Source organism: Saccopteryx leptura, chromosome 6 (genome assembly GCF_036850995.1).
Source record: "Saccopteryx leptura isolate mSacLep1 chromosome 6, mSacLep1_pri_phased_curated, whole genome shotgun sequence".
Lineage (NCBI taxonomy): Eukaryota > Metazoa > Chordata > Mammalia > Chiroptera > Emballonuridae > Saccopteryx > Saccopteryx leptura.
Window position 1 is genome coordinate 20,033,555 of NC_089508.1, and position 8,253 is coordinate 20,041,807.

At 37.3% G+C, this 8,253-nt stretch overlaps 1 non-coding gene across 1 annotated transcript; it reads right to left on the reverse strand.

The window, feature by feature from the left end:
* Nucleotides 1-7,014: 7,014 nt before the first annotated feature.
* TRNAI-GAU (transfer RNA isoleucine (anticodon GAU)) lies at nt 7,015-7,090 on the reverse strand. Its single transcript has one exon. It is a non-coding gene; the product is annotated as a tRNA-Ile (tRNA).
* Nucleotides 7,091-8,253: the final 1,163 nt, after the last annotated feature.

Below are 8,253 nucleotides of genomic sequence, written 5' to 3' on the forward strand. Positions count from 1 at the left end.
CGACTATATTTTACATTTGTGTTTCTTGTTTTAACTCTAACCTACTATTATTCAGAAAATAGCTTTCCATAATATGTATAGATTTCCACTGCAGTTTAACACTCTACCTAGAAGTTACGTATACAGAGTTAGTTGATTAATGCAATTTCAATTTACTTTGATTTACCAAATCTCTGGTGCGAAATACCCACAGTTAATGATCAGCAGAGACAAAACTTCGTTTATTGTATTATCAACTCCCAAATTTCATTTTACAGAAGAGAAAGAGAAAGAGATTGTTAAATTCTGTTTCCCTCTCAATTTTAATATCTTATTATGTAGATCTTTATAATCTTTTATCACTTTGCTTTCTCCTTAGCTGGTGTTTTTCCTTATATGATTAAGTCATTTTATAGGCTTTTAGAATAGAAAGCCACATAGCCAGCATCGTGAGTGGTTGTTCATAGAGTCTGGGCTTCTGGTCCTTGTTTTTTATTATATTCAAGTAAGAGTAAAGTTAGACCAGAAAATATGATTTTTCAAGGCTTATACAAGTGTGTGTTCATTTCTTTTGCCATCCTATTAGAAGTGTAAGGCTATTTTCTAGGAGTCACATTCTTGGGAGAAAGAGAAAGGGAAGAATAACAAGTAGCAGTGTCTTTCCAAGGTGCAAAGCAGGGATAGGAGAAGCATCTCAATGATGACAAGTCATATGTATATACAAGAGCTTAGCAAGCCTCACTGGATTACCCATATTCCCTCCTACTTGAATCAGTAATCCCCTGGAAAACCACAAGTAATAATTATCACAGCAGGAACCACCTTTTCAGCATTATGATATTCCAGGTTCCATGATAAGCACACCATATACTTTACCTCATTTAATTTTCAGAATGATTCTGCAATGTTACAATAATATACCATCATTGCCATGATTGACAAAATTGAGGACATGCAAAGAGAACAGGCAAAACTGACTAGTTATATAGCTAGAGAAAATAAAGTTTTAAACCCAAGACCAACTGACTCCAAATCTCATATAGCAAAAAACTTATACTTCATTTCAGACCTTTTTAGCATCACTTATTTCTGGAGTCTTTGGAGACTTCACTTACTCCAACCGCCTCTATGGCAACCAGCTCTCTGTGCAAACTGACAAAATTCATGTGGAGTACCCTAACAAAGCCACATCTCATACCCACACTGCACACCCCTCACCTCCTATCTCTGGGGTTGAATTTTAATGTTGAGGTACAGCAAGTATATGAAAACATGGAGGTGGTTGATGCCCCGTGCAAAGACCTTTGACTAGTGGGAGACGGAAGCTTGTGCATAAATTCTTCCCCCATCATCCTACCAAGACTCTGCCTTTAGAAGTGAGTATATAGTTCCTTCGAAGCTGGCTTACTGAAATGTATAATGTGAACCATATATAAATAAATTTAATACGGAGAATGAGAGGCTTCTACAGCTATCAGAAGAATTAGAAGAAAACAATGGCTGCCCTGGCCGGTTGGTAGAGCGTCGGCCTGGCGTGCGGGGGACCTGGGTTCGATTCCCGGCCAGGGCACATAGGAGAAGCGCTCATTTGCTTCTCCACCCCCCCTTCCTCTCTGTCTCTCTCTACCCCTCCCGCAGCCAAGGCTCCATTGGAGCAAAAATGGCCCGGGCGCTGGGGATGGCTCCTTGGCCTCTGCCCCAGGCACTAGAGTGGCTCTGGTCGCGGCAGAGCGACCCCCCCCCCCCGGAGGGGCAGAGCACCCCCCCTGGTGGGCAGAGCGCCCCTGGTGGGCGTGCCGGGTGGATCCCTGTCGGGCGCATGCGGGAGTCTGTCTGACTGTCTCTCCCCGTTTCCAGCTTCAGAAAAAAAAAAGAAAACAATGGCTAATTATATTATACCATGGCACCAGAACATGTGGTTCTCAAATGTGTGGTCAAGAACCACTACAAAGCTCTGGTGAACTCCTATGAACACTCAGTGTGCAACAGTGAAGTGGGTAGTTCTCCTGTACTTGCCTGAAATATACCCCACATCTCCTGTCTACCAGCAATCTACATATCCCATCCTCTGGAGAATAATGGTTTCTCTCTCTTACCTGCCTTCCAAGAGCCTTTCATGAGCAGAATTTAATTCAGAACTATTCTTAGAAGAAAATTCTGGCTTAGGAGACTTTAGATTGAGAGAAGAAGGGCAAGGGGTCTTTGAGGATGCTGAGTTGACAGTCAAGCACACAGGTTTATGGAAATTTGATATGGATCCTGATTGGACACCTTGTCACCCTGGCATCTATAGGAGATATAGAAATAAGACTACATTTCTACAAATATAACAGGGATCCCTAAATATTTCCTGGAAATATAATGAAATAAAGAGAGTTTTATATGTCAGAATTTCATTTAGGAAACTTATGTATTAGAAGAAATGCTTTAGTACCCCACCAAGAAAGGCAGGTAAGACCACTGGGCAACAATGTGAAATAGAAAGAGAGGACCATTAACTCTCATCTAGGAAGGGTGGACCAGGTTAACAGAGGGCTCCTCTTATGTTAAGTGGGCAAGCTGAGGTCATGCTACCAAAATTCCTCCAAGTCTATAGTTTGCCCACATATTACAGTCTTTCCTCTAAACCAATGTTGGACAGATATTTAAGAATGTTATTTTGAAATGCCATTAATCATTGTTCTGCCTGAGGGGTCCATGTGACTCAACCAGCTCCATATTCATCCGTCACTTTTATAGTTGCTATGACTCGAGCATTATAGTTCCAAAGAGTTCCATTTTGGCATCTGATGTGTAGTATGCTGTAAAGTGTTTCTAATACAACAGCAGTAATACAAAGATCTGAATTCCAATCTTTATGGTGCACAGAGTAATTAGATCAGGTTAGGCATAAGTAGCCAATCCAGAAGAAGTTAGATGTGTTGTCCAGCTCTGCAATTCCTTAGCCTTACCTTAATTTTCCTAGATTAATGATTAAGCACCCGCAACAGCAAATATATAAATAGCATAAAGTTAGTATGTGCACATCTTTATCAACTTTCCAGAAATTTAACCCAATGTGAATCAATCCTATTAACTAGGTAAATCATAACTTTTGAAACATTTAAGCCTTTTTAAACACCCAAACTAAAACTGCAAAAACTATGTTCAATTATGCTATTGATGCCTGAGAAAGAAATTTAATTTTAATAAAATACCATTTCAGGAAGTGCCATTCCTCGTCAAAATTATTCAATAAAATATATTCAAGATTCTGAGGTTTTCCCACCCTTATTTAAATTAACTGGTGATTCTATTACATTTATTAAGTAAAAACAACTTGTAATAAGTTGTCTAATAAGTTTTTAATAGTTAGGCCACAAAAGATATTTGTATGTTAATATAGCCACTTCTAAATCATAAGGCAAAATTCAATCCTCAGAAGAAAAATGTGCTATTAATTCCCATGTGGTTGAAGATAGTTTATGGGTGCAAAAGAATCCAGGTATCACAAAGGGAAAGGGGTTGTTGTTGTTATTTAGGTTATTTGCAAATAGCATGCATTGTATCACAACTCTATACACCCATGTGATTCATAATGTTATTTATATGTCATTCTGCATCCCAAAGCTTTTTAATTCTTCCATAATTAATTTGGTGATTTTAGCTCCTATAAGTGTAGCAACTCCGCATCTTATAACATAGCAGAATGAATCCTCTCAAAGTTTTATCTCATGAATAAAATATATAGCTAAAACATGGTTATGTAGTAGGAAATGTCCAGTGCAAAAAAAAAAAAAAAAAAGTACAAGAAATTGATTAAGGACTATGGGCTCAAGTTAGAGCAAGGAAACTAACCCAAAACCAAGAGTGATTGACAGTAAAATACTGATACCTATGTTGGGTATCAGAATAGTAGGCTTTGAGTCAGGCATAAGGGGAGGAGGTAAACTGAGATTCTAATGATAAGGTAAGACCATTTGTTAGGGTCTACAGTGATAAGAAGTGTCCTCTGGCTGCCAACAAAAGGAAACAAACCCTCTCTGAAGAACAGCCTCTCAATTTAGATCCTTAGCACATTCACAGTTTAAATGCAGCCAAAGGTAAATGCACAAGCAAATATTTTTGAATGCATAAGCAAACAAGACACTATCACTAAGAGTCAGTGGGGGGAAAGAAGATTCAGCTGGCTAAGCCTAAACAAAAATTCAATGAAGTTTCAAAATACAAGCTTGTTATACAAAAAAAAAAAAAAAAAAAGTTAAGTTTTTATATACTAATAACACGCTGCCTGAAAAAAATTAAGAAAACAATCTCACTTACAACTGCATCAAAAAATAAAAATAAAATACCTAAAAATAAATGTGACTAAAGAGATGAAAGACCTGTACACTGAAAACTATGACATTCGTAAAAGAAATAAAATATGACAAAATTGAAGGAAAGATATTCCATGCTCATGGATTAGAATATTTAATATTGTTAAAATGTTCATAATTCCAACAGCAATGTACAGATTCAATGCAATCCCTTTCAGAATTCCAATGGGATTTTTTATAAAATTGGGAGAAACAGTCCTAAAATTTATATGAAATCACAAAAGATCCTGAGTAGCCAAAGCAATCATGAGAAAAAACAAAGCTAGAGTCATATGCTCCCAGATTTTAAAGTATATTACAAAGCTATAGAAATCAAAGCAGTATGCCATTGGCACAAAAACAGACACACACCTAAATGCAACAGAATGGAGAGCCCAGAGATAAATTCACTCATATATGGGCAATTAATTGACAACATAAAAGCTAAGACAATAAGGAAAGGATAGTCTTCTCAATAAATGGTGTTGTAAAAACTGAACAGCCACATATAAAAGAATAATACTGAACTACTATCTCACACCATACACAAAAATTAACTCAAAATGTATTAAAACTTGAATTAAAGACCTGGAACTATCAAACTTCTAAAAGAAAACGTGAGGGATAAGTTTCTTGACATCAGTCTTGGCAATTTATATTTTGAATCTGATTCCAAAAGTATAAAAACAAAAGCAAAATTAAACAAGTGGGACTACATCAAACTAAAAAGATTCTGTACAGCAAAGAAAATCATCAAAAAACTGAAAAGGTAATTACTGAATAGGAGAAAATATCTGCAAACCATATATCTGATAAAGGGTTAATATCCACAATATATAAATTATTTATACAACTCAATAGCAAAAAAAGAAAACAAAACAAACAAAAAAAGAAACTCATAGACACACAAAACAGACTGCTGGTGGCCAGGAGTTAGGGGGATGGGATCAAGAGGTACAAACCTGCAGTTATAAAATAAATGTCATAGGACACAATGTATACTATGATGACAACAGTTAACAGTTACTGTATTGAATGTTTGAAAGTAGCTAAGAGTATATCTTAAAGTCCTCATCACAAGAAATAAAATTTGTAACTACATATTGTGACAGGTGTTACTAGACTTATTGTGATGATTATTTTGCAATATCTATCTATTATCTATCTATCTATCTATCTATCTATCTATCTATCATCTATCTATCTGTATGTATGTATTAAATTATGTTGTGCACCTGAAATTAACATAATAGTATATGTCAATTATACCTCAATAGAAAACTACAGTCTATACCAAAAAGACTATAAAGAAAAAATCCGGCCTGACCTGTGGTGGCGCAGTGGATAAAGCATTGACCTGGAAATGCTGAGGTCGCTGGTTTGAAACTCTGAGCCTGCCTGGTCAAGGCACATATGGGAGTTGATGCTTCCAGCTCCTCCCCCCTACTCTATCTCTCACTCCTTCTCTCTCTCTCTCTCTCTGCCTCTCTTTCTTTCCTCTCTAAAAATGAATAAATAAAAAAAATTTTAAAAAAAAGAAAATTAAAAAAAATCCATAAATAAATGCCTTTAATAAAACTACAAAACATTAAAGAAAGGATAAATTCTTGAGTAGCTCAAAATGAAAGACAAATCATTTACAAAGCACAGCTCATTTTCAACAGGGATGATTAAGAGTTAGAAAACAGTACAATATAAAAGTGTAAACTACGAATTCAAAATTTTCTATTTAGCAAAACTGTTATAAGAATGAGGATGTAGTAAATTCATTTTCTGATTAAAATTTTTAAATAAATAAAACAGAGTCAGTTTGCCACCAACAGATCTTTACTAAAGGCAACTTAGAAAAATAGAAAAAATTACCTCAGAAATAAGGTGTGTAATGCAGGAAAAATTGGTAAGCAAAAACAGTAATGGAAAGATGATACACCTATTCAAACTTTATCTATGAAAGTACTATTAGTGTCATTTGCTTAAAAATGAGAGAAACTAGAAAATAATAGCCTGGTGATTAGGAAGGGGGAGTGATCACAATTATAGTTCTAAAGCCATGTACTACTCTGGAGAGGGGACTTAAATTTTGATTTACTTTAGACCTTTCAAAGTGTAGATGGTTAATTTTCAAGCATACTTACTAGAAGAATACTACCATCTTAGTAGAGTAGAAACAGCTTTTCATTGAAGGGTGCATCATTAGTTCGACTCCACAGATTTCATTTTTATGGAAATCATGATACTTGGTAACAAGAATCAAACCAACTTAGGAGGTTACTTAAAGGGCTTAGAGATCAGTGAAGAGCAATGACATTAAGATATCACACTGAAATTATTTATTGAAGCAAATTTTATATGCCTCTTATTATTCTGAGAAAGGGTATTCTCTTTTTTTCTTTTTTTTTTTTCTTTTTCTTTTTGTATTTTTCTGAAGCTGGAAACGGGGAGGCAGTCAGACAGACTCCTGCATGCGCCCGACTGGGATCCACCCGGCACGCCCACCAGGCGGCGATGCTCTGCCCATCTGGGGTGTCGCTCTGTTGTGACCAGAGCCAGTCTAGCACCTGAGGTAGAGGCCATGGAGTCATCCCCAGCGCCCGGGCCATCTTTGCTCCAATGGAGCCTTGGCTGCAGGAGGGGAAGAGAGAGACAGAGAGGAAGGAGAGGGGGAAGAGTGGGGAAGCAGATGGGCGCTTCTCCTGTATGCCCTGGCCGGGAATCGAACCCGGGACTTCCGCACATCAGGCCGATGCTCTACCACTGAGCCAATCGGCCAGGGCCTGAGAAAGGATATTCTCAATCAGTTTGACCACAGAAATGCATTTTTCATGTGGACAAGCAAGTAGGGTTGCTGTGCTAGAGAGGCGGTTGTTTGGGTTGCTGATTCCATTCTCTACCCTCCTCCGCCTGCTCTGTGTCCAGCATGCTCACCCTTATGGTCTCTTCCCTTAAAGATGTTGGTTGGAATCAGCAAATGTAGGAGATCCTTCCTCCACTTCAGACCTAGAGGTGTTAATAATCCCTGTTGTTTTCAGCTTCCTGGTGGGTTCACTATCCCTGTGGGTTTCCTGTGGACTGACCATAGTTTTGTGAATATTCCCTATATTAAACCCTCTGCAAATTGATCAAAGCAAGAGGCACCATCTGTGTCCTAGAAAGGCCCTGACTAACTCCGCTGTCTGTGGCAGTCCAGTGCTCTTTCTAGAGCTGAAAGAATGTTAATTCAAGGCCACACTAACCTGACCTTAAATTACTTGAAACAAAAAAAAAAATTTGTAATTAATGTCCTCTCTTATAAAGGTTTCAGACCCTGGTGAAAACTGTCTTGTCTCATTAAGATGGCTGCTTTTCAGTGATAAGAGGTCCACACTGATATGCAGAAACATGATTCATCATTATTGGAGCTTCCCAGCCCTCCTTCTCAATTAGTATTCTATCCACTTAATTCTAACACACTGACCATCTGAAAAAAACAGCACCACTTCTTCACAGGTACTTAAGGGCTCTTCTCAAAGACTGTTCATCTCTTCTCTTCCATATAAATAAAGTCAAATATGTAGTTGAAAAATATTTTTATAAGATCAGTTAATCACTTCTATATCTTGTGACACTTAACACGACATGAGGAAACAGTCACTAAAAAGAATATACAGATATGATTTCACATTTCATTGCTGTCTCACGCCTCCGTTTTAAGTGTTAATTAATATATGTTGCGTATTAAATAAGAAGCTATTGACATGAATAGATCTTTCTCTGGACTAAATGGCTACACTATCATGTTTCACCACATCTTAGGTCTAATTTTTATACTTACATGCTGTCCCCTCATTGTTAATATTATGGTTTTCTCCCCAACTCTGTCCTAACACCTCTTTTGAATAGCAGAGGTGTGGTATAGAGTAGGAGGCTGGCTTTGACCATTCTCTTCGTTTCAGGGGGA